We start from the raw sequence: 25798 nt of genomic DNA, 5'->3' as shown, positions 1-25798 counted from the left end.
CTTTTCTTTCTTTTCCCCCTCCACTCCCCTCCCCTCCCCTCCCTTCCCCTCCCCTCCCCTCCCCTCCTCTCCCCTCTCCTCTCCTTCCCTTTCCTTTCCTTCTTTTCCTTTCCCTTCCCTTTGTCCTTTCCTCTGCTTTCCTTTCCTCTTTCTTTCCTTATTATTATTATTTTTTTAGTTCTTTCCCCCTTCCCTCTTAGTTATAGCTTTCAAGACATTTCACTTGTTAGAAACAACTTCTAGTAACTCACTTAGAATTCTTGTTACGCGTGGTCATAATATTTCTTTAGCTTGGTTAATGATATATGTAAAGTGCATAACGCAGTGGCTGGCACTTAGTTATGAGTAATTGTTGCTGGTGGTGATGAAGATGATGAGAAACTTGCATTTTTATCAGGACCAGGACTAGGGTGACACAGGTGGCCCTTGCAAGAACCCGAGAGTGAGGGCCTCCTCAGATTTTGCACCCTAAGCACCTCATTTGCTTCACTTTTATACATTACTAATCCTATAGTGCAAATACATCACAACTGCATAATTATAAATCATGCAGTTTATACATACAGGCTTTGCCGATGCGATTATATATTAATATGGACAGCTATTAGAATTTAGATTTGGGATGTGAACAAGAGGCAGAGCTTTGCAAATTTATAATAATATATACATTTAATAGATATTTAAAATGCGCATGTTACATAAAATACAATGATTATAGACACAAAATGATGCATGCACATAAACACTGTATATTACATCATATTATTCTCTCTGACATATAATTTAGGATATGCTATTCACAGAAATTAATCGCATGTTACCAAATTACATACATTGCATGTGTAAAAACTCACTAAGGCGCACAGTTTGTCCCATACTGAAGCCCTCCCTGCTTTCAATTTCAGTTTCCTCCGTGAAGGGGTGGCAGTATCCTGCATCACCCCCTCCCTTAACCCGCGCCTCCAAGTTAATCTGACTTGCCAGGACCACAGCGCAAGCCTGAGGAAGAGCACGGGCTAGACCTGAGAGCTTCAGCTTCCACATGTTAGAAGTGAAACTGGTATCGAGACTTGTTTTATTGCTTCCTCCAGTCTGACATTGGTAACACTCAGGTGGATGACAGGATGGAAGGTGTCGTCTCGGAGCGGGGCGGGGGAGGACCATGGTGTGGGCCTCTCCTGGGAAGCACCTGTGAATGGGCAAATTTAGAATTAAGTGCAGGTGTGCCTGGATAAATACGTCTCTGCCTGCTTTTTAGAGGCATTGAAGAAAAGAGGCACAAGGCCGGGCACGGCGGCTCATGCCTGTAATCCTAGCACTCTGGGAGGCCGAGGCAGGAGGATCATTTGAGCTCAGGAGCTCGAGAACAGCCTGAGCAAGAGCGAGACCCCGTGTCTACTAACAAAATAGAAAGAAATTAGCCAGACAACTAAAAATATATAGAAAAAATTAGCCAGGCATGGTGGCTCATGCCTGTAGTCCCAGCTACTTGGGGAGGCTGAGGCAGGAGGATTGCTTGAGCCCAGGAGAGGTTGAGGTTGCTATGAAGTAGGCTGATGGCACTGTACTCTAGCCGGGCAATAGAGTGAGACTCTGTCTCAAAAAAAACAAAAACAAAAAAAACTAAGAGAGGGACAAGGCTGGCATCAAGGCGGATCTTTTGAGTATGATTAGGCTTTTTCTTTTTCCTTTTCAATTGATGATTGAATCCCTGTTTGAAGTCAGAAATCCCAGGAGTCTTGGCAATTAGACACCCAGGAAATCTGGCAGGTACTACATTATTGCTTGTTTTATATTTTTTTATTTTTATTTTTTTTTTGAGACAGAGTCTCGCTTGTTACCCAGGCTAGAGTGAGTGCTGTGGCGTCAGCCTAGCTTACAGCAACCTCAAACTCCTGGGCTCAAGCAATCCTTGTGTCTCAGCCTCCCGAGTAGCTGGGACTACAGGCATGTGCCACCATGCCCGGCTAATTTTTATATATATATATTAGTTGGCCAATTAATTTCTTTCTATTTATAGTAGAGACAGGGTCTTGCTCTTGCTCAGGCTGGTTTCGAACTCCTGACCTCGAGCAATCCGCCCGCCTCAGCCTCCCATAGTGCTAGGATTACAGGCGTGAGCCACCGCGCCCGGCTGCTTGTTTTATATTATCTAAGCATGTGAATTCCTTCTCCATGTAAAAGTTTGAACACAACAAATAAGGCTAATATTCCTTTAAACAGTACCCCAGTTCCCATCCTAGTTTCCTTTCTAGTTTGGTGAATATGCCTAGAACTTCCTCTGCACATTTACATAGTGTATATAATCCAGACAAAATATGTAGTATTTTTGTGTGTGCATTTATGTAATTTTATAGGAATGGAATTACTCTGGGTAAACCATTTAGCAACTTTTTTTCTCCCATCGAATTCCACATCTCTGAAGCTCTCTCAGAAATCTTTTCAGAAATGGGTAGTCTGTGATGTTTGCTATCAGTTGACCATATCCTGAGCTGAGTCATAGAATACTTTCCTCACGTGACACTAGTAATAACACACGCTCCTTAGTCACTTACTGTGAGCCAGACACTGTGTAAGCACTTCACACACATTTCCTCATTTATGATGCAGATATTATTATTACCTTCATTTTACTAATGGGGAAATTAAGGCTCATTGTGATTCTGTAACTTGCCCAAGTCCCACTTCCAGTAAGGGGTGGAACCGACTTTCAAGCTCAGACACCAAGGCCCTAGTGACTCCCCACTCTGGCTTTACCCTACTTTTACTATTTAAAGAGAAATAGATGGAGAAAGGACTTTTAGTGTTCTTCGCTTCTGTTTTTGCCTTCTACTTTACATTTCTACTCTTTTTTTGTTAGAGGCAGGATCTCACTGTGTCACCCAGGCTAGAATGCAGTGGTGCAGTCATAGCTCACTGCAACCTTGAACTCCTGGCCTCAAGTGATCCTCCTGCCTTGGCCTCCCAAAGGGCTGCAATTATAGGCATGAGCCACTGTGACTGGCCTCTATGCTTTTTTTTTTTTTGAGACAGAGTCTCACTTTGTTGCCCAGACTAGAGTGAGTGCTGTGGTGTCAGCCTAGCTCACAGCAACCTCAAACTCCTGGGCTCAGGCAATCCTGCTGCCTCAGCCTTCCAAGTAGCTGGGACTATAGGCATGTGCCACCATGCCCGGCTAATTTTTTCTATATATATTAGTTGGCCAATTAATTTATTTCTATTGATAGTAGAGACGGGGTCTCGCTCTTGCTCAGGCTGGTTTTGAACTCCTAATCTTGAGCAATACACCCGCCTCGGCCTCCCAGAGTTGCTAGGATTACAGGCGTGAGCCACCAGTCACAGTAATTTGATTCCTTTGTCAGTCATAGTTTTAGGTATTGGCTACATCTGGCTAAGGAAACAGAGTCACAAACCTGCTGGGGGAGAGGTGGAGAGGGAAGGGACTGGATAGTGCTTCTGAGAGAGTTTATTTGTTCTTAAAAAATGAACTGCAGTAGCTGTCTCGGTCCCAGAAGAAGGTCCATCCTAAGCACACAGAGTCTCTAGCATGGCAGAGGCAGCATGGAAAGAACCTTCATCCTACCCATACCTGGAGCCACCTGCCTTTGAGCCTCATGTTATATTTATGATGTGTATAATAATATATTTAAATATATATTGTTAGATAATAACCTTATTGCTTGATCTCTTTTTATTTTTTAATTTAATTTTATTATTATTTTTTTGAGACAGGGTCTTGCTCTGTTGCCCCAGCTAGAGTGCAATGGTATCATCATAGCTCACTGCAACCTCTAACTCCTGGGCTCAAGCAATCCTCCTGCCTCAGCCTCTCGAGTAGCAGGGACTATAGGCACATGCCACCATGCTTGGCTGATTTTTCTATTTTTTGTAGAGTTGGGGGTCTCACTCTTGCTCAGGTTGGTCTCGAACTCCTGAGGTCAAGTGATTCTCCCACCTCGGCCTCCCAGAGAGCTAGGATTACAGGCGTGAGCCACCACGCCTGATGTCTTTTTAATTAGTTCTCTATCATTAGCAGCAGAAAGCATCCAAACTTACACAAACTACATCATGTGGACCCTACCTGTCTTTCCAACTTTATTTCTCACCTTTTTTCTCTTACCTCACTGGCCTTTTATTTTCAGTTATTTTCCATTTGCTCTAGGGATGCTACTCATCTCTCTTTGTTTGACCAAACTCCTGGGTCCCATAGGTCTGAACTTGAATGTTGTTTCTTCACACAGACTCGCCTGACCCCTCATTCTAAATGTTATGCTCTCTCTCCTGCTTCACTCCCCCATCACTTTCTGTTTTCCTGTCATTTCTTCATAGACCTAGTAACAACTTCTACTTAATAAATATTTTCTGGGGTTTATTTGTATAGTTTCTCTTTTTCTCATTAGACTGCAAGCTCCATGAGGGCAGAAGCCATGTCATCATTTTGTTCCCGGCATTAATAGTCATAGTGTCTGTGCATACTCTGTAAATGTTTGTTGAATAAATAAAAGCCTCATCTCAGCCTGGTTCTCTTCTAGTACTCAGAAGAAGGTGGAACATACCTCCCCAGGGGACTGTATCTTAGCACCATCTCTTAGATTACTCTTATTAGTGTTTTGGCGTTTTATGTAAATAAATGAAAGCCTAACTCAATGATCACAAATTGCAGAAATAATTGGAGCAGTGAAGAATTGAGCCACTGGGTAGCATAACTTAACTGAGTGGGAGATTAAATAATAACTAGTTGTACTACAGATAGGTGGTCAATATAGTATTTTGTAAGAAATGTGCTGGTTTTTAGATACAGAGTACATCCATGTAATTTACTAAAATGTGTTAAGTATAGTTTTTTCAGTGTATTCTTCTACTTGTCCAACATTGTATCCACATGATAAATATATTTACTCTTCCATTTGTTATGTCTCATACCTTATTACATTGTCCAGAACTTCCAGGGCAATTTTAAATAATGATGGCCTTATCAGAAGCTTTTATTTTCTTCCCAGTATTATTAATAATAGGAATTTCTCTATTGGTTGTTGTTGATGTCCTATGTGTGATATTTAAAAAAAACCCATAGGAAGTATTTTTCTATTCCTGAAAGATGCTTAATTATGGTACCAGTTGTAAACTGTAAGATTCCGGTCTATTTTCATATATAAAATTACATTGATGATAGAATTTGACTTCCTCTCTTCTCTCATCTTGTTTTATTTTTCTGTGTAAGTCTATTTCTGAACATCCCACCTTCCTGCTGAGTGGTATAGCTAAGGAGGCCGAGATGACAGAATGGACCTGCTGGGTGACCCAGGCAAGTGTTGAGCACTACAGCTGAAGAAAGAAGGCTGAATATGTAACTGATACCTACTGTTCCTTTCACTGCTCCTTCCTAACATGAACTATGCATTTAATAGATAAAAAAATATATTTTAAATATACTACCTGTAGCTACTACTTAATGAGTGCTTACTGTTAGCCCTATGCAAATCACTTTATATGGTTGATCTCATTTAATCCTCATAATATTCTATGAGGTAGGTGCTACTATTATTTTTCCCATTTTACAGACGACAAAATTGAGTCTCAAGCGAGTTCAGTTTATTTGCCTCAAATAACACAGCTCCTAGGTGGAAGAGTAAGGGTTTGGATCTTGAGAGTCAGCTCCACATCCTGTGCTCTTGCCACCTTCTATCCTACCAATAAACCACATTTAATTTTGAAATCTATTGGAAATTAATCACCATAATTGTAAGAATCCACAGCAAGAAATCAGTAGATTGGAACCAATCTCAAAATGACAGCAAATATGTATAACTGGATATCATAAAATATTCATCTTTTAAAGCATTTTATAAAGTGAATGGCACATCCAAATAAATGGGAGGCTATTGTGATAATTTCTCCTTTATTTACCATTTATAAATGAAGAAATGCTTGCCCTAAAAAATCTGTTTTGCTAGGAAGCTAATTATTATCTGAACTTCTTTAGTAATGAGTTTGTACAATGTTTCAAGTCTAAATCCACCCTGAAAAGATTATCTAGAATTTCCAACATAATATTGTTTTTCTGAGTTATGGTAATGAGGCACATTTGTTTATTATCATTTATCCTCACTTACTAGCACATTATCAAAATGAAATCAGGGTGTTTACATTTCCATCAGAATGATAAGGTTTAAAAAACATTTTAGAAAACAACAACCTACCAACAACTGGAAACTGAAAACATCATAGTCATTACCCAGATTTAGATTCCAAAGGGAAAAAATGATCTCATAAAGAGTGCTACTTAAAACAATGATAAAATTCCAGTCAGCATAATAAATGATGAAATCTTCTGAAATGCGATAAAGTCATAAAACAACATTTTACCCTTTAGAAACCAAAAAAATCATGTTGGAATCAATACCTAGGGTTATGGCCTTGGGAAATTGATGGCAAGGCTTTTTTCCTGGTGCTTACTACACCGCATGGCCTCATAGGATTTTCTTGTGGCACACATTCCACATTTAACTGAGATCATCCGGGCCAGCCCAGGTCAGTGCTTTGCTGTGACAGAGACATGGAACAACACAGTGTTTACAGTTGCAGCAAGCGGTGCCATTAACCCTGTGAGGTTCCCAAGATCATCTGCATAGAGGAAGTGCTGTGTCTTTATTGCAGGTATAACTATTCTGATCAAACTAATTTAATGAAAATCAATATCACATAAGATTAATTTGATTTAATACTCTGTAGAAAAAAGATTCTTCCCATATCCACAATTAATTTCCTTTCAACACTTAGCTCAACACATAGTGCATTTAAAGTATAATTTGATTTATTAAAAATTTCAGAAACAAATCTGTTGCCTAAAATACTGTGTCTAAAATCAAAATCAGGCCAGGCATAGTGGCTAGCACCTGTAATCCCAGCCTTGGGAGGGCAAGGCAGGAGGATTACATGGGCCAGGATTTCGAGACTAGCCTGGGCAAGTCTCCCATGAGACCCCATCTTTACAAAAGATAAAGAAACAAAATAGCCAGGCATGGTGGTGTGTGCCTGTAGTCCTAGCTACTCGGAAGAATGAGGCAGAAGGATTGCTTTAGCCTAAGAGTTGGAGGGTACAATGAGCTATGATTGTGCCATTGCACTCCAGCCTGGGCAATAGAATGAGACTTGGTCTCTAAAAATTTAAAAAATTAAATCAAAATCATTCAACAAATGGTAATTATGTTCCTCAATGATTGTGAGCTCAATGCTTTAATATAAGTTTCCTTAGTTAATCCTTACAACAAGTATGTGAGGTAGATGTCATAATTCCTAATTATGGATAAACGTTAAGGCTCACAGAAAATGACTAAAGGACAAAACTGAATCTCATTCAGCTTTGTAGGGATCCATGAATAAACAAAGTCCTAGAGACTTCTTTTTCCAGTAATGGCAGAGTAGGTAATTTGAATCAACTTTATGTTAAGGACAATTAGAAATGTTGGACATAATATTTTTAAAAATCTTTTTTAAAACATTAGACACCTAACAAGTTAATAAAGAATTATTGTCTAGGATATGGGAGAAAATGAACAGAGAGGTAAACTCAGCACCTAAGGTCATATTTCCTTTGGGGGCATTTGTCAATTCTGGAGAATATGTTGAGAACCTGGTCAGTACTTTTGATAGCTTCATTGGGCTAGGGTAGGGATTCTCTAATCCCTGGCCAGGATTTGCCATGTCTTTGGTGGTCTTGGTGAAACTGCCTCAATTTAAGCTGTATCTGGAAAATTCATACTCAAAATATAAGGGTAAGCCAAAAGTAGGTAGGAACTCTGAGAGAGTTCAACTTAATTTTAAATCACCTCAATTCCTGGAACTGTATCAAGATTATCTCAAACTGTTAGCATCTCTAGCTATCTGATAGGAGCATACATAAAACCTCTTTGGTAAGAGAAAACATCATCCTCGGCCAAAAATTGCTTCTTTGAACAATTCAGTAGATACAATGTGCAGTACAAAATAAAAAGTAACCAGGCATGTAACATGATAAAACTTTATGAATAAAACCCAGAAAAACAATAGATCATAGAAAAAGATCTATAGAGGCTCCAGATATGGTAGTTATCAGACACAGACTGTAAAATACATATGTCTACCATGTTCAAGGAGATAATATTACAAGATTGAAAATGTAAGCATAAAATTGGAAACTATATGCCATAATAAACACAAAAATAAATGTGTTAGTACATTAGACATATGTGAAGAGAGAATTAGAAAACTGGAAGCTAGTTCATAAGAAAATATCCAAAATGATCACAGAGAAAAATAAGAAAGGCTTAGAGATATAGAGAATACAGTGAGAAGAGCTAACATATATATTATGGGAGTTCCAGAAGAGAAGAGAAGGGAAGAGAGCATGGGCCGGAAATAATACTTAAAAAGACAATGGCTGAGTCTTTCCAAAACTCATGAAAGAAATCAAGCAACAGAGTCAGGAAGATCTTAACCACAAGGAATATATTGATAAATACAAAACAAATTCTAATATAGGCACAACAAAGATAAACTAACAAAACCCAAAGATAATACATTTTAAAAACATAAATCCTTTCCATGCATTAACACACTTGAAAATCTTTGTTAGATTCTCAACCATTGCCACTACCTGTAAAGTTCACCTTTTTTTGTGATTTTGCATCTGATCTATCCTATCTTTGGATGGACTTTGATTTTTGTAGGTTAAAATTCTTTGCTTCTAGGCCGGGCGTGGTGGCTCACGCCTGTAACCCTAGCACTCTGGGAGGCCGAGGCAGGTGGATCGTTTGAGTTCAGGAGTTCTAAACCAGCCTGAGCAAGAGCGAGACCCTGTCTCTACTATAAATAGAAAGAAATTAATTGGCCAACTATTATATATAGACAAAATTAGCTGGGCATGGTGGCTCATGCCTGTAGTCCCAGCTACTCGGGAGGCTGAGGCAGAAGGATTGCTTGAGCCCAGGAGTTTGAGGTTGCTGTGAGCTAGTTTGACGCCACGGCACTCACTCTAGCCTGGGCAACAAAGCAAGACTCTGTCTCAAAAAAAAAAAAAAAAAAAAATTCTTTGCTTCTATTAAGAAATAGTAACATTTTTTTCTTATAGTGGATATGTCAGGGGCAGATTCATGGACTAGCCAAGTTAGCTACTTGAATATTAAGGTAGCAATTCCAGCATTGCTGTGTAGGGAATAGAATTTCTCTCTGAGGTGATTGGAAGGAGGAAGCTGACAAAGGAGGTGTTGTTTTACTAGCTTTAGTGGGGTTCCCTGAGGGAAAAAAAAGACAATCTAAATGAATTTTTAAAGATTTGTTTATGGACTGTTTCTATAACAAAAAATATTGAAACACATATAAAGTAAGATATTTAAAAGTAAAAACATAACAGGAAAGAAACAAATTATAGTTTTCTGGACCAGAGCTGAGGTATGAGATAATAAATTTGGATGTAAGTATTCTGGCATAAAAACAAAAAGAAATAAACATAAGGTTACACAGATTTTATATTTTGTCTTTATTTTTTTAACCAGAGCACATAGATTCACTTACAAAGGCAACATTTTTCCTGAAGGTTAAGAAAAGGAAACACCAAAAGTAGTTTAGAAAGCACTGATTTGGAGGTAAGACAACTGGGTTCCCTTCTAACTTTGTCACTCATTAAGTTCTCAATTAATGTCCTAGAATCTCAGTGATATTTAAAGAAAGGAAGGTAAAAATAGTTGACCCACCTACCTCCTATAGTTGTGAAGATATTCACATACACATTGGAAATGATAGATAAAATAACATTAGGAAAACCTTGTGCTTCTTGAGAGGTATGGGGATGGGAAAAACCCGCCTGCTGTCAATGACTTTGGGAAAGAAAGTTGGATTTCATTCTAGCATATTGACTGCAGAGAAGAATCCAACCCCAATGTCAGTAATCTTGAAGAGTGAAAGAGAGGTATTGAGATGAGCAAATATTGTCCCAATGTATTTAAAGTGTATATTCAAGGAAGAACATGAATTCCAGGAACAAAAGCCTAAATTATATTGATCTTTGGCAAGATTCTGTAGTGACATTTCAGATGGGTTATTTGTTAGGTTCAGAAGGGAAGTTGCAATGACTAGCAGTCAGTATGAGTTCACCAAGAACAACTTACAAGAGCTATTCTTTTTGTTCACGTGTTATTAATACCAAACTGGTAGGTTGGAGGAATGTGTCGTGATTCTAGCTGAGAACAAGATGTAGAAAATGGTCAAGAATACAAAATAATTAGGTGGATTCATAATTGATGGAAGGCCTGGATCTCAGGATTTCCCACTAATGAGCTGATGCTATCAACTAGGTGGAAAAGTCTTAGCTGGCATGCCACGTGGGTCCATTCAACTCCTTACATTATCAGCTTAGATAAAGACATAGAAGGCATGCTTACTTCATTTTCAGGTGCTATAACGAAAGTAAAAGTGTTAAGTCATGAAATAAGATCCAAAAAGATCTTGATAGCCTGGAAGGAACAGTGAATGAAAGAGATTAAATTTATAGGGATAAATAAATGCGAACTAAACATTTCCCTTACATTAAAAGTCAGCTTCACAGGATAGTCAAGAGACTGGGCTTTCATGTAAGTTTATATGAAGAACAGCCTCAGGGTTTTAGCTGACCACAAGGGCAATGTGAGCAGGTCATGTGATTCACCACAAAACAAAACACAACACTCCCCAAAACAAACAAATAAAAAAAGACCCTGTCTTCTTATGCCAGACGAAGAGAAATAGCCTGTCCAGACCAAGGAAATAATAGTTCTTCTGTACTTGGAATTGGTTAACTTACATCTGGAAGATCACGACTAGATAGCGATGCCACATTTTCAAAGGGGCATTGACAAGGTGGAGCTGACCAGAGGAGGGTGGTCAGAACGTTGGAAGGTCTGGAAACAATCATATAAAAAACAGCTGGAAGATCTTGTTTTATCTGGAAAGGGGGATGGTGTGGGTCTATGTTTTCAGGGGGAGATAACATATCTGTAAAGAATTTAGCACAGGGCAGTAGACTTAGTAAACACTCAATAAAAGCCAACCGTAATTATTATTCCAATAGTAAAAGTCTTGAAGATTTTATGTAGCTTCAAAGGACAACACTAACAACAATGTGTGGAATTATGGGAAACACTCGCTATTTTGATATAGAGAAGGAAAAACTTTTACAAAGGTAGACTGTTTCATGACTTAGTCATCACCTGAGATATTACAGAAACTTCTGTGTTTTTATAATAGTCACAGTTTCCCAAAGACGTATAACTAGTTGGTGTTATAAATTATCTTGTGGCTTAGAAACAGAGCATGTTCTATCAGTTGGCCATTTCTGTGTGACAAACTTATGTACTGAGAGAGGCTCTTCATTGTACTGAGTATGTTCTTTGAGCAGGAGACATATTTGTAGAAAGTATGACATGAATTTGTTTTTTTAAGAATGGAAACATTTTGCGGGAGAATGTTAGGATTGTTAGCATATAATAGCACTTGGTAAATATTTACTTAATGAATTAATTATCAAGATAGAACATCCTTTTAATTGTCATTACCCTGTAATGATTGGAAATTTCCAAACAGAGGGGACTGGGCAATGAGAAAATGACCTTTTCCTTCCTCACATCAGAGAAGTCTTTTTTTCCCCATTGTGGAGTGCCATGCATGTGGGTGCGTGTATGTGTGTGTGTGTGAACTTAATCTTCCTCATGCTCAGGGAATCGTTCCTACATTGAGGTAAGGGAACTGTCATTGGCCTTGTCTGAGATGAGGATACCTTGTCACACACGGACTCTTCTGCCATCACTTATTCCTTCAAAGCTGACAATGCTTTTAGAGATAAAAGCAAAATGGAAATCTCTTTTTTCTCTCTTCCTTTCTTTTCCCGATGTGTGTTTTGGGAGGCAGTAGGCAGGCACACCTCTTATATTGTGGATTGACAAACATAAGAGCAAGGGGTCCTACTGCTTGTTGCAGGAGCCTGGCCAGCAGCTTGTTTTTCTCCAGGGACCTGCACTGTGACAGAGAAGCCACTGGTAAACCTAGCCCACACCCCTCCCCTACTGATGGATCTCCTTGCTTTCTGGAGACCAGATCAATTAGGGTGTCTAACATTTAACGTGAGATGGCAGATCATTTTGATGGAGAGGAAATACATATCTACCAACTCTACTCAAATCTATTCATGGTAAAGCAATAATGATACGTTAGATTTCTCAGCTTGAAGGAACTGTAGAGATCATGTAGTTTTACACCATTGCATTAAAATGAAATGGAAAACAGCTTGCTACTCAGATGGAGGGGTTTATCATCAGTCTTAGCATATATATTTTATAAGTTTTATAAGAGAAATAGGATAGAAATAATACTGGTTTTAAAACTTGTATTCCATTCTGCAAGAGGGGGTTTGGGGAGCAGCTTCTGAGGTTCCAAGGGAAGGATAGAGGTCGAGGTCTATGTCAGAGGAAACAGATGGCACCACGATGAGACAGTCAGATGCCAGTGAGATTTATTTTTACTTCTCGTAAGTTGAATTGTGAGGGAAGTATTTTGAAATATAGTCAGACTCCTTTTAAGTAAACAGTTATGAACAGCATTACGGTTCAGGTTTTAGAAATTATGTTCAGTTTAGAGATTATAATTATTATATAAAATTCATACTGCCTATATTGGTGATAGTAACAACTTCCTTTTCATTTCCTTTTGAATGCATTCTCTTAAATTTTGAAAGTTGAGCAAAAAGACAATAATGAAATAGGTGGAGACAGCATTGAGTTATAAGAAGAAGGAATAATCTAATTTATATTTTGTGCTTGGAACTAATGTTGGAGGTAATAATATTTTCTAATGTACCTTCTAATGTGGTTCTTTAACACATGCATGCATTTTAGAATTTCCTTCTTTCATTTATATGACTTTATCTCCCATGGTGCCAGATATCTTACTTTTTGTTTGCTTGTTTTTTGTTATTTTTTGTTTTGTTTTGTTTTGTTTTGGGCAACTATTTACATCCTTACAGGAATAAAGAGTTTTGGTCATTTTTAAGCTGATTTATATGACCCTAACTCCTAATTTTTATCATTCTTTAAAGTGAATTTTTAGGATATTTTGGAACTATTTAAGCACATTGCTCAATTATATGCAATGTCTCACAGGTGGCTTATAATGTTTAGAATGAAACCTCTGCTGGGCTTACTTTAGTTTCTGCAGCAAGCAGAGTGACTATTGTCATTTGTATTAACTCTGGGACTAGGAGCCTCTAAGAAAGTTGCGATGTCTCTGATTTGATGACAACAGTTAATCTGGAAACATGAAAATCAGTTTACGGATCCCCTTTCTGAGACTTAATTATCTGAAATGTCAAGATACTAGTTGTAATCTTGTTTCTTTGCATCTACTTCCAACCCTTAAACGCAACAACTTAACAATCAAGATAAATAATTTGGGGGGGGGGAACCCCAGTAATGATTTATAATAGAGGCCAGCGCAGTTGTGGGACTGGAATGCTTTTTAAGTGGCATGCAGTCTGGAAAGTAGATTTTGGGTATCTTTGATGTTTCTTTACTGTGATCTGAACAAATCATCTGTGAATTATAACTGGAGGGTTTTCTTATTAAGACACCATGTCCTATCCCTGGCATATAAAAGTAACCATTCTCTGGGGTGTAAGAAATTCAGTGAAACCTTTTGCAATGCTAGCATTAGGAGCTTAGATGAAACCCAGCATTCCAGTCCAATGAGGTGCTTTGCAGGTTTTATTGTGTATAGAATATAGGCAGTAAATATACAAGGGCTGTCTGGAAAGTATCCAGCCATGCAACTGTTTCATTACATTAACTATATTTACATATTTAAATACAAACTTACATTTATTTCTCTCCCAACATTTTTCTTGTCCCCTTTCAATGGGCAGCCTAGCCCTCAGGGGTTTCTTACTTCAGTGATTGTTGCAGGGTAGGTAGGAGTGTGATAGGACAGGATGATAACAGGGAAGCTGCTTGAAGTCATGCTATTCCTCATCTTTCATGAACCCCTAAGTTTATTTAAGAAATTGTGCTGGCTATGTTGGACAAAGAGGAGAGAGAAGGGATGCTTTGAAGGGCAAAAAGAGAAGAGAAGAAAAGTCGTAGTTATGAAGGAAGAGGAAAGAAAGAACATGGTCTCCAGGGCAGAGAATAAAGAAGAAACATATAGTAAGTTGAACAAATGTTCCCCAAACCCCATTAAATGTCAGTAAAGGAATTTAAAAATGTGTAAGGCCATAAGGAGAAAGAAAACGAAAGAGGAGACAAGAAAGAGATGAGAGATATCAATAAAATTTTAGAGGATGGAAAGTAAATAGAAAAGTTGGAACTGAGTTAGCAGATGAGGGATAACTGAGGCCTACCTTTTCTTAGAGGGAAAGAACCAAAAGAAATGGGCAGTTCAGCCATAGAACCAGGGCAAGTCTTAGAACTAGAGGCACCAGGTAGTTGAGGTGAAGGGTAGGGTTGAACCAAGAGGGTTGGTGAATGTTTACATAAGAAGCAATTAGATTACTGTTCTTTTCTTCTGCCTTGTACAGCTGGCCTGCTATCTCTTCCCTACCCTGGCAGGAGACTGATGGTTTATTTTCTCAAGAAACTGAGCTAGAGAAGATAGTAGAGAGGTGCTGGAAGGAATATAAGAAGATGAGGTAGAAGCAAAAAGGTAGCAGGCAGGAAAAAAGCATCTGAATCTGTTGGAAGGTTTGCCTGCAAAAGCCAGACTTCAGAACCGAACAATGAAGAAACATTCTCAGAAACTTACAGAGCAGCTTGGGACAGGTAAAGAATGCCTGTTCCCAGGAAAAGTGGCAACAGTGGTCCTCAGAGAATTTGATAAGCACTAAGCACCCTCAAGCTGAGTAAGAACAGAGAAAGAATTTCCAAGTTACTATTGAGATAATAAGTTTTCTTACATTTAACTTCTGCAAGCATAACTGGGTTAGGAAAGAATGAATGACCTTCATGTGCAGAAAAAACACAAAAGTAGAAATACAAGTGCTGAGTAAACCTAAGAAAAAAATGTTCAGACTCACCTATGATCAAAGGAGATGTATGTACGACGAGATGTCCATTTCCATTTCAACTAAAAATTAGCAAAGAACAAGAAGAATGAGTATATTTAGTGCTGATCAGGGTGTGTTGACCAGGCATAGTGCTGGAGGGAGTATAAATACACTATTTGAAGAAAGTCATTTGACAGTATGTGTCAATAGTTTTGAATATGTTAATTCCTTTTGCTCATAAATTCTGAGAATCTCACCTGAGGAAATAACTAGAAATGTAAATAAATATGAATGATAAAAGATGTTTAACATTCATTATCTGTAATAACTAAAAAATGTAAACAAACTAAATGTTTAACAATAACAATCAAGTAAATTGTGTTACCTTGCTGCAATGAGATATTATGCAGCCATTAAAATTTATGCTTACACAGATTGTAAATTTGAAATATTGATGCAATCATATTAAACAGCATAAACATTTGTATATATAGTATGCTCTCAATTATGTAAAAGAAGCCTGCAAAAAAATGCTCAAGGGAAACATGTCAAAATATAACAGTTACTATTCCTGTTTGTATTATAGATTTTTTTTTCCTTTTTACAAAAGATCTTTATTGAAATTTTAAATTTTCTAAATAGACTTTTTTAAAATGGGAATGAGTGCCTTTGGAGAAAATCTGAAAAAATGGCTTTATATTTTTTGTTAATCAACTTCAAACTCATCAGGGAAAACAGACATAATGAATTTATAGAGGTACAGTATTTTAAAATCTGAATTTCTGCTGGGGAATGAGTAAACAAAGCGTGGTAACAGATGCTTCTCCCCAAGATTTTCATGTTCTAATCCCCAGAACCTGTGAATATGTTAGGTTTCGTGGCAAAGTGGAATTAAAGTTGCAGATGGGATTGAAGTGTCCTAATCAGCTGACCTGGAGCTGGGGAGATTAATCTGGATTTTCCTGGTGGGCCCAATGTAATCACAAGACTCCTCATAAGTGGAAGATGGAGACAAAAGAGAGAGAACCAGAGAAAAGGCAATGTGAGAAAAGTTGGCCTGATATTGCTGGCTTTGAAGATGGAGAAATGTGGCCACAAGCCCAAGAATGTAGGTGAGCAATAGAAGCTAAAAAAGGCAAGGAAACAGATTCTCCCCAAGAGCCTCCAGGAGGGACCAGCCTGCTGATACCTTGATTATAGCCCAGTGAGAACCATTTTGGACTTCTGACCTTTAGAACTATAAGTCAATACATTTGTGTTGTTTTACAGCGGTAAGTTTATAGCAACGCGTCCCAACAGCAATAGGAAATGAATGCACAAACCATGCTGCCATCATTACCACAGAAGCTGGTATCACTACTAAAATGGCAAGTATGGGGCCAACATTGACATCATGATTTAGAGTGTACAAAATACTTTCAGCACACGTTAGTTCATTCAATCCTCACAGCAATCTAGTAAAGGAGAAAACACACGCTCCTGATTTTACAAGAGGGAAAACCAAGGCTTGGAACTTGGTCAAGCGTTGCACAGTGGCAGAGTTTGGATTCAGAGCCTGGCCCCCGACCCGAAGTCCCATGCTGTGGTCTGCCTCTCGCCATGTGCCCCAAACAAGGCTAAGCAGTAAGGAGCAGAACCCTTCGTAAAACGTGGGCCCCTACTTTGGCCAAGTACAGCAGAGAAAAGGAATACTCGAATAGTCGGTGTGTTAAGTTTATGGTATTTATTTTCTGTAAAACTTTTGAACAAAAAAAACCTCTAATGAATAAAAGCTAATCATCTCAAACCTGTGGTCCAATTATTTCCTTCTTCTCCAAAGACAAGATTATACATTTACACATGGACAAATGGGAAATTCTTGGTTTCTTGGGAAGGACGATCTAGTTGGTAGCTTGGCTTGCCTACCCCCTCACTGATGTCACTTTGCCCTTCATCCCCATCAGATGATGGCAGAAGAATTAAAAGGAGGTAAAATTCAAGCCATTGTGTCATGGTTAATTTTATGTATCAACTTGACTGGGCCATGGGGTGCCCAGACATGTGCTCAAACATTATTCTGGGCATGTCTGTCAAGGTGTATATGAATGAGATTAACATTGGATTTAGGAGACCAAGTAAAGCAGATTGCCTCCCCTAATGTGAGTGAGCCTCATCCAATCAATTAAAGATCCGAATAGAACCAAAACACTGCGTAAGAGGCAACTCTGTCTGCCTGTTTGAGCTGGGACATCAGTCTCTTCCTGCCCTTGGACTGGAACCAAACCACCAGCTCTCCTGAGTCTACAGCTTGCTGACCACAGATCATGGATCTTCTCAGCCTCTATAATTGCAAGGGGCAATTCCTTTTATTAAATCCCTTTAAAATATCTTTATCTTAATATTGAATATATATTCTATTGGTCCTGTTTTTCTGGAGAACCCTGACTAATCTACCTTGGGAATAACTAACTGTTAGTAAAAAGTGTCAGTGAGAAAAATTGGTTCAAACCCCAAATAAGCTGGTTTGATCTTCTCAGCTCCCTCTATATTATTCTGGAGGCGGCTGTACTCTGATATGCAATGATCTGGGGGCTCTGCAGGTAGGGCTGAAATAGCTGATGCTTTTAACAGACTCTTAGTGCTTAGGGTGCTTTGTCTACTGGGGCTTAGCTGAAACCTGGACTAGAGGTGCAGTCAGATCCCAAGGGCAGGGCTGGGCAGGGGCTGGGCAGGGAGCTGCTCCATAGGTAGTGAGATGAGCCCAAAGTGTCTGTGGACTGTTTTGCTTTTTAACAGACTTTTTAAAGAGCAGTTTTAGTTTATGCAGCAAAATAGAGAGGAAGGTATGGAACTTCCCACATATCCCCTGCCCCAGCGCACGCATAGTCCTCCCCACTGATTGGCGTTACAATGCATGTTTATACTCTTTCTCTTGATATCTTCTCATGATTGTCTCGACAACCATCACAGCCACGAATTACGTTTCAATGCAAAGGTTGTGCAAGATCCACCTGGAGACAATGTGCTGTGGAAGAGAAGCTGCTCCTTCTACTCTACGTTGCTGTCCCCCCATCCCTCTGCCCCCTCCCCATCAATCCCCAGGTACAGTTCTGCCCTCCCCACTCTGCAGGCCTTGGGGGGAGGTGTGAAGCTTGCCCTCCTTTCCCCTGTCACTCCCAGAGTGGATGTAGTATGGCCTCCCCTCCCTGGTGTGTGGAACCCGGATGTGGCCCCCCAGGGATGATCTCTGGGTTCTGCCACTGTGCCCTGAGGGACCCGCAGGGCTCACTGCCTGGTCGTGTTCCAGTCTACAAACCCTGCAGTGCCCCTGATCCATCCCATAGGCCTCTTGCCGGCTTTCTTCTCCACCTGCCTTATGTTTAGACAACCAGGCTGCTACTTAAGTCCAGTGCCCGCGTGAGGACTCCAGCTGTCCCTGTAGCTATCCTTGAACCCTCATCTTCTGATGAGCCCTCTGTTGCCCTTGGACAGACTCACAGATGTGGGATACCTAGTCTTTGTGCATCAAAAAAGGTGGGGAGACTACCTTATTATCACTCTTATGCCAAACATGTACCCAAACTGAAGCCATCAAACATCTTGGGTAGTAAGCTGGCTGGCTCCCAGTACCATCCTGCCTTCAAGCATAGTGCCTGGGGCATACTTGAGTCGGCCTGCCTGCCTGCCTGTTTTGGTGCAAGCATGGAGATAAGCTTGAAATAGTTGCCAAGAGGCTCCTGAAACACTATATAGCATTGGGGAAAAAATAGGATCTCTCAGAGGGTAATTGGGTCCTCCTCATCTGTGTCCTCCTGGTACTCTTCTGGAGGACCAAGGCCTTGTCATTTCTGGAAATATGGATTTAAAACCTACTGTGAGGAGTGAAGTGGCTGTGAGGGGTAGGGGCAAGGGACTGACATGTGCTGAGCTCTTGCTGGGAGTTCTCTATTTTTTGAACTTTATACATTTCACAGTGCCCACACAAGGCTATGAATATGATTATTTTATTTTACAGGTGAAGAAAGTGAAATTCCAGGAGGTTGAATAAGGTAGGGTGCTGTGGAGCCAGCACTCACATCTGCATCATGCCAAAGCTCTAGCCTGTTTTAGATGCAATTCTGCATTAGATGCTTAAAAAACAAAACAAAAACAAAAAACAGTGCAGACTTTTAAGGCACTCAGTATTTTTATAACCTTCCTTCCTTGGAATCCTCTTTTTCTTGAAATGTAGGCTCCTCTTTTTCTGGCCAGAGGAGGTGATATATTGAACATCTTTCCCAGTAAGTGGTAGGAAAGTATTTTTACTGGATGCTTCGAGATGGAGAGAAGCCCTGACCACACTCCAGAGAGGTACCTTTCTAGGTGCTCTAGAAGTTTTTAGTAGTAAAAACCCTAACATGTCAGTTTTACACCATGAAGCCATTTTTGTCTCAGTATTATTTTGAGGTATAAGAAATAAAATTAATGTACTATCCACACTTTCTTAGCTGGGGGAAGGGAACGCCTAGTGTACATTTTATGGGTCTTACCGGAGAAATAGTCAGCAAATAATCCTGCACCAGAAAGGCAGCTTTCTGGTTTCCTGGCTGTGCCCTGCTGCCCCTGTGAGCCTGTCCGTGATCTGTGGAGGGTGTTGTCATAGGTGCCCATTCGGGGCTCGCTGCCAGTTGGTAGCAGGTGTAACTGAGGCAGAGGCCTCCCCGCGCCGGCCGTATGTCATCGAAGGCTGCCTGCCTTTGAATTGATGGATCCTCAGTGAAAGCAGATGTGCACTCTTTTCCGAGGCCTTTCCAAACAAGGAAAAACAAAGCCTTCTATTGATGAAGGTAAAGTTAAAACTTGTTTCACCTGGAGACAGTGGCTCATATTGTTTGTAATGAACATGATCTTCTAACCTGGTGATTTGGAACCTTGGATTTCAAATTCTTTTGAGAAGCTGTTGAAAGTGACTGACCTTTAATATGTGCATATGTACGTCCAAACAAAATTGTGTACAGTTTCATGAGGTTCATGAAACTCCAGGGTGATGAGGGCCCAACCTACCCCTCTCCCTATAAATTCTGTTATTTCATTTATGAGAACATAAGGCCTTCCTAAGCTTGTGGTAATATAATATAGAACATCATATATACTTTGGCATTCATAAAAATGAAATCTGTATGGGGTATTCTTAATCAGTTTAGAACTCCGCTGCCTAAAAATTCACTAAAAAGAACTTTGGCCATCCTTTTCAATAATTGAAGCATAGTAATTTGGGTTCCTCCCAGTGTATTTTACTGTTCATATTTGCATTACCAGCTTGTTTCTACCCTCAGTTCAGCGGATGGTGGGGGGGGGGAGGTGGTAGAAAGGGAAGAAGACTATGTATCAGAATCACCTGGAGGGAATTTCAAATTAAGGAAAACCTTTTCCTCGTCCCAAGCCCTGAGTATTCTAGCATCCCTCTGTTGGGACTCCGCGAGTTCCAGACCAACCAGCCGTCTTTGTGATGTGTAGTGGCAATATGAAGACTTTCTAGCAGAATGTAAAAACTCGATTACAATTTGGACAGTTAACTCTAAGGGTCCCAAGAGAGGGTAGATGATTCAGAGAAGCCACAGAATCAGAGAATGTTAGAGTTGGGAAAAACTACATAAACATTTTGATTGTGATTGGTAGCAAGAAGCACATTTTCCGTCTTCCTTCAGTTATATACACACACTGGAAATGAGAGTCATACAAAACAATGCATGGACTGCGTCCTGATTTTTCTATTCTATTCTACCCAAAAAGTACTGTGCTAGTTCCAAGCCACTAAATTTATGGGTTATGATTACAGTTTCCAAAAACTGGTGTAGGCTAATGGTTTTCAAACCAAATTCTCAGGATTCTCTGATGAGGTGTCTAGGGCTGCCTGGCGGGGGTGACGGGGTGGGGGAGTGGGGTGCAGGAGATGAAGGGAAGGGATGAGGGAGGGGCACAGCGGGTTCAACTCCTGCCACCCCCTCCCAATCAGAGCAGCTTCATTCACATTGTTTTAATGTATTGGGATTTTGTATAATTTATTTTGAAAACACCACAAATTACTGACTCAATACCCATTTTCTACTTTGAGAACTTTAAATCCAAGATTAGGTGATTTGTTCAAATTAGGCCAGCAGTTAATGACAGAGCACTACTCTGATGGTTTTTAATTTCATCATTCTTTTGTTTTTAACTTTAATTAATGTACATATGTATTTGGTAAAAAATAGAAAAAAGTCAGATGGTTTAGAAGGGCTTATGAAGAAAAGCAAAAATCTCCCACCCACCCTTTCTCCCACCCCTCTGTCTGCTTCTGGTTTTAGATTTTCAGAGCAATTTTCACAATTCAATGTTATGTTTGTCTCTCTGGTCCTCAGTTTATCACTTTTAGACAATTCTGTGGATTCCCCACTGTGAAGGATGGGGGCTTGGTTCATCCTCATCTCACCATCACCCATCTCCTTTTTCTCTCCCCTCCACTCATGTTCTATAGTTATATTAGTATTTTTAGTTCCACAATTTATTACGTATCCTATTTTTTTAATGTACCCTGTTTTTTAAAAATTATACCCTGATCTTCTCACCTTATTCCATTGCTTTTTCTATCACATCACTCCCACCACCTCTAAAAATACCACAATATCGAGAAATTTTAGTTGACAGTAAGATAAATAGTGTGATGTGGCTTCTTCAAAAAGTTAAAGAAACTTTACACTGTTTTATTGGTGATACAGAGTCTAGAAAAATAAGGTTTGAAATAGACCACAAGAGAATTTCCATAATACAGACACCACAATTACTGTCTGGTCCCTAGAAACCAAATACTTTACATGTTTCTACTTTCCACCACACCAAACAATGTACCTGTTCAGCAACAGAGAATAGAATGCAGACCAGTGAGTGAAAATTTGACATGTGTGATTTGCCCGTGCAAATCTTATTTGATGTGCTCAAAATAGGACAAGGTTTTCTAGTAAAGAGCCATCCAGAGGTGGATGGGGCTGCCAGGTAAGGTAGTGAGTTCTCCATTACTGTAAGTGTCCAAGCATGGGCTAGATGGTCACTCGTCAAGGTTCTTGAAGAAGGGTAAATGGCCTTTAAGTTATTCTCAAGCCTGGGACTTTGTGATTCTGTGAAATCAGTGATATGTCTCACGTGGGGAGCAAAGTGTGCGAGGTCATGCATTCTCAGTGAGGACAATAGATGAAAATTGGTTTGGGGCCTCTTGGAGGGCCGGAATACATAAACAAATATAAGCGTATCTGTGGTATTAAAATTTTATGATAGGTGGGGATCAAGGAAAAAAGTCTAAAAAGGCTGGAAGAAGAGCAATACAGGTGTTAGGAGACACTGCACTAGACTCCTCATTAGGTCGTTAAGTCCCAGTGTTGTTTCTATCCCCTCCCTTGAGAGGTCTTCTCTGACCCTCATTCCTCTTTATCCCTGTGCACAATGAGTAGCAGTCCTGGTCCCACAACCCATTCTACCAGTTGTCTTAGAGGCAGTATGGGAAGAGGTGGTTAATAGATTTAGATTGGCACCTGTTTCTGGCACTTACTAGCTGTATGACTCTCCTTGTCAGGTTCTCTAGAGAAATAGAACCAATAGGATATATATAGATAGTGAAGGGACTTATTATGGGAATTGGCTCACATGAGTATGGAGAGCAAGGAGTCCCAGGATATGCTGTCTGCAAGCTAGAGAACAGGTGAGCTGGTGGTGTGATTCAGTCTGAGGCTGAAGGCCTGAGAACCAGGTTAACAGGGGGGCTCACTGTCCCAGAGTCTAAAGGCCTAAGAACCTGGAGGCCTGAATTCCAAGGAGATGATGGATGTCCCAGCTGCAGAAGAGAGAATGAAGAAGAGAGCCTTCATAAGGCAGAGGCCTTTTAGTTCTATCCAGGCCCTAGGTGGATTCGATGATGCCTGCTCACTTTGGTGAGGGCAGATCTGCTTTACTCAGTCTGCTGATTCAAACGCGATTCTCTTCTGGGAACACCCTCAAAGGCACACTCAGAAATAATGTTTTTCCAGCTATCTGGGCATCCCTTAACCCAGTCATGTTGACACATAAAACTAACTATTGCAAATCTGCCCGTTGTCCACTTGTCACACATACCCATCTCTTTAAATCGTATTTAATCTCCAAATAAAGACATCTAACATGATACGATTATCCTGTGTACAACCAAAAATGCGTTGATCCCTTCCCCTGAAAAGGAAGTAAAGTCCATCGCCTGGATATCCTGTAACCTAAATACTATGATGTAAAATTAACACTTAAATACTGATATAAAGTCAATTCATCTGTTATATGATAAGAGACTAAGGAAAGAAAACAAAGATATTTGCTTACTATATGTACATATACACAAGTGTATTTATAACAAAACAGGGAGGAAATACTCATGACAATTAAAGTCCTTGGTTTTATATATGGTCACCTGGTCATAGCTGGTATTTATTCCTTCTTCTTCCTTCAGTAAGCACCTCAATTGGTCACCTTGTGGGGTGATCCAAACCTTTATTCCTGAAGGGTCTGGGCTATTTGTAGTCTTTCCCGGGTTGGGCTTTTGTAGTTTTTCACTGGCCTTAATCACAGGACATGGTGATACTAAGAGGCATCTTAAGGGATCTCCTGGACTCCAGACATGCTCTTCCTTACTTCCATTGTGGAGTAGTAGTCCATTTCTCCTCAGTAGTCTGGATCAGTCACCCTAGCCAACACCATAACTCCCCTTTTGGCCAGTTGACTCAGAGGCATGAGGAGCCTAAAGTGGTTGGGTGGCGATCCTAACTACCAGTTCAATGGAATCACTGTTGTAGTGTTCCCATCAGAAGCCTTTTTCCCTCCAGAACTAAGACCTCTTGGCCAGCAGAGCATAAAATCTTGAGAACAGGAAGCAAGGATTTTTCTAGTAGATCACTAGGGGTAATAGTGAGAGGTGCCACTCTCATTTCCATCCCTTGATTCCTGGACGGTGAATCTTGGGTAGGGGAGAAACAGCACCATATTACTGGATACAGATTCAGAGCATATACTGCATTCTGGAGAACTTTGCCCCAGCCCTCCTAGATGGCATTGTAACTGAGTTTTCAAAAGGCCATTCCACTGTTCTATCAAGACAGCTGCTTTGGGATGGTGAGCAACATGGTGAGACCAGTGAATTCCATGAACACGGGCCCATTGCCGCACTTTTTTCACTGTGAAGTGAATTCCTTGGTCGCAAGGAATGCTGTATGGAATATCACGACAGTGGACAAAGCATTCTGTAAGAATGTGGATGGTAGTTTTGGCAGAAGCATTTTGTTCAAGGAAGACAAATCCATATCCAAAGTAAGTATCCATTCTAGTACAAACAAAATGCTGCTCTTTCCATGACGGAAGCAGTCAAGTGTAATCAACCTCCACCAGGTGCCCAGCTGATCACCCCAAGGAAGGGTTTTGTATCAGTGGGCTCAGCATTGGTCTCTGCTGCTGGCAGACTGGGCACTTGATGGTGGCCATAGCCAGGTCAGCCTTGGTGAGTGGCAGTCCATGCTGCTGAGCCCATGCATAACCTCCATCTGTCCCACCACAGTCCCTTTGTTCTTGAGCCTATTGGACAATGACAGGGGTGGCTGGGGAAAGAGCCTAACCTATGGTATCCCAAGACAGGTTACCTTATCCCCTTGATAATCCTCCTCTGCTGAGGTCACCATTCACACGACACAAATATCTTCAAATATTTTTGCCCATTCAGAGAAGTCTATCCACATACCTTTTCCCCAAACTTCTTTGTCACCAATTTTCCAATCATGTTTCTTCCAAGTCCCTGACCATCCAGCCAAACTGTTGACTATAGCCCATGAAGTGGTATAAAATTGCACATCTGGGCATTTCTCCTGCAAAGGAAAGTGCACAACCAGGTGCACTACCCAAAGCCCTACCCACTGGGAGCATTTCCCCTCAGCACTGTCCTTCAGGCATATCCAAGAGGGCTCCAGCTGCAGCTGTCCCCTTTTGGGTGGTGCCTGCATATCATGCAGAAACATCTGTAAACCAGGCCTGAGTCTTCTCTTCCTCTGCCAGCCAATCACAGGGAACTCCCCAGAGGGCAGAGGTGCAGGCTGGGAGACAGAAGGCAGTGTGGCAGGAGCGAGGGCCACAGGCACCTGGGCCACATCATGCAACGTACTTGTGCCTCAGGGGCTACTTGGAGCTGATCATGCACATTCCACTTCCGTTTGGTGCTGGAGTGCTGCGGTACACGCCCAACTTTATAGCCTGGGCATCAGATAACACCCAGTTCATGATGCCAGCCAGAGATGAACTATGTAATCTCGCCAAGTCCTACTTTCCTCCTCTTTAATGCAGGTAGTGATAGTTCCTTCTACATAGAATAGCTGGAATGTTTAAATCCTTAATACTCAAAGTGTTGTTCTGGAACCATTGGCATAGACATCACCTGCAAGCTTGTTAGAAATGCAGAATCCCAGGCCCTATCCCAGAATTACGGAATCAGAATCTATTTTAAAGATATTCCCAGATGATTTATAGATATGTTAAAATTTGAGAGAAATTAGACTAAATGAAATAATACTGGTAAAGAGCTTATCATAGCACCTGATAATGAATATTATTACTATTAATCTCTCTCTCCCATACTGCACTATCAGTTTCGTGTGCGGACTTTGTCCTATTCATCTTTATGTCCCCAGCATGGCAGCCTGACAGATGGTAGCAGCTCACATTTATATATTGATTGGCAGTCTGTTAGATGAATAAGTGAATGAG

General features: G+C 40.3%; 1 long non-coding RNA gene across 1 annotated transcript; it reads right to left on the bottom strand.

Moving 5' to 3' along the window:
• Positions 1 to 1101: 1101 nt before the first annotated feature.
• On the bottom strand, positions 1102 to 24972 carry LOC142873363 (uncharacterized). The gene is made up of 3 exons (XR_012921430.1): positions 24783 to 24972; positions 15071 to 15120; positions 1102 to 1189 (listed from the first exon to the last, which is right to left on the bottom strand). It is a non-coding gene; the product is annotated as an uncharacterized LOC142873363 (long non-coding RNA).
• Positions 24973 to 25798: the final 826 nt, after the last annotated feature.

This window comes from Microcebus murinus, chromosome 10, assembly GCF_040939455.1.
Source record: "Microcebus murinus isolate Inina chromosome 10, M.murinus_Inina_mat1.0, whole genome shotgun sequence".
Taxonomy (NCBI): Eukaryota; Metazoa; Chordata; class Mammalia; order Primates; family Cheirogaleidae; genus Microcebus; species Microcebus murinus.
This window is presented reverse-complemented; position numbering and strand designations above follow the sequence as displayed.